The 1,764-nt window shown below is 45.5% G+C and overlaps 1 non-coding gene across 1 annotated transcript; it reads left to right on the plus strand.

Annotated features, from left to right (window-relative positions):
* Positions 1–1,032: 1,032 nt before the first annotated feature.
* Trnas-cga (transfer RNA serine (anticodon CGA)) lies at positions 1,033–1,107 on the plus strand. Its single transcript has one exon. It is a non-coding gene; the product is annotated as a tRNA-Ser (tRNA).
* Positions 1,108–1,764: the final 657 nt, after the last annotated feature.

The raw sequence follows: 1,764 nt of genomic DNA on the forward strand, positions 1-1,764 counted from the left end.
CCATGAGACTCTAAGCTGCCTCCTCCTCTAAATCTTGATGGGTTTGTTCCATCCTGGCAGCATTCACTAGACCCTTAGCTGCCCCTTCCTCCACATCTCTACATCCTGGGCGAATATCAGAAATGTCCACGACACCCTCATCTGCGCCTTCCTGAGTCTCTCCAAACGCTTCACACATCTTGGCAGCACCCATGAGACTTTGAGCAGCCTCCTCTACTAAATATCGATGGGCTTCTTCCATCCATGAAGCATTCACTACACTCTCAGCTGCCGCTTCCTCCTCATCTCCACATGCTGGGTCAATATCAGAAATGTCCAAGACGCCCTCATCTGCCCCTTCCTCAATCTCTCTACATGCTTCACCAATCTTGGCAGCACCCATGAGACTCACGGGTTCCTCCTCCTCTAAATGTTGACAGGCTTGTTCCATCTTGACAGCATCCACAAGACACTCAGCTACTGTCTCCTCCTCTTGATCCATCTTGGCACTGTCCACCTAGGCAACCAAGATAATGAAACTTCCTGGCAGATTAAAACTGTGTGCCCGACCGAGACTCGAACTCGGGACCTTTGCCTTTCACAGGCAAGTGCTCTACCAACTGAGCTACCGAAGCACGACTCACGACCGGTACTCACAGCTTTACTTCTGCCAGTATCCGTCTCCTACCTTCCAAACTTTACAGAAGCTCTTCTGCGAAACATGCAGAACTAGCACTCCTGAAAGAAAGGATACTGTGGAGACATGGCTTAGCCACAGCCTGAGGGATGTTTCCAGAATGAGATTTTCACTCTGCAGCGGAGTGTGCGCTGAAATGAAACTTCCTGGAAGTTTCATATCAGCGCACACTCCGCTGCAGAGTGAAAATCTCATTCTGGAAACATCCCTCAGGCTGTGGCTAAGCCATGTCTCCACAGTATCCTTTCTTTCAGGAGTGCTAGTTCTGCATGTTTCGCAGAAGAGCTTCTGTAAAGTTTGGAAGGTAGGAGACGGATACTGGCAGAAGTAAAGCTGTGAGTACCGGTCGCGAGTCGTGCTTCGGTGGCTCAGTTGGTAGAGCACTTGCCCGCGAAAGGCAAAGGTCCCGAGTTCGAGTCTCGGTCGGGCACACAGTTTTAATCTGCCAGGAAGTTTCATATCAGCGCACACTCCGCTGCGGAGTGAAAATCTCATTCTGGAACCAAGATAATGTTAGGTGCTTGATTAAACTAGAAACAACATTATACACTAGATCTTACATTATGAAATAATAATAACTGGTAAGAGTTTTCAGACATTGCGGTGAACAAGAGGTTTATATGGAGCATCACTGTTTTACTTCAGAGTCAAAAGAAATTCATAATTTGGATAGTAGTGATAATGTTTAATAGGTAGGAAGTAAGATATTGGAATATTATTACTGCACAGGCATTAGAAGCTGATGACTTAGTGTATGGTATGGAAAAGAGGGTCTTCGTTTATCACCGATTTCACAATAATGTAGCGCTAAGATTTTCCAACTGGCACCATGTCTGTAACTAAAAGTCTCCAGCCAACTGAAGAACGGGATACAACCCGACCGCTCTGACCAATGACGTCAGAATTTTCCAGAAATGATATACTTCACAGATTTAACAGCTGAGACAAGTATTCAGAAACTAAGGAACGTAGGACAGAGAAACAGGTGGTAGACATACATAACGTCCAGTAATATTTCGACCATAATGTTAAGGATATCGCTTGTTTGAGTCCTGGTACTTCTGTAAAAAATAAAGGAAAAAAGTATA

The sequence above is a fragment of the Schistocerca gregaria genome, chromosome 6 (genome assembly GCF_023897955.1).
Source record: "Schistocerca gregaria isolate iqSchGreg1 chromosome 6, iqSchGreg1.2, whole genome shotgun sequence".
NCBI classification, from domain to species: Eukaryota; Metazoa; Arthropoda; class Insecta; order Orthoptera; family Acrididae; genus Schistocerca; species Schistocerca gregaria.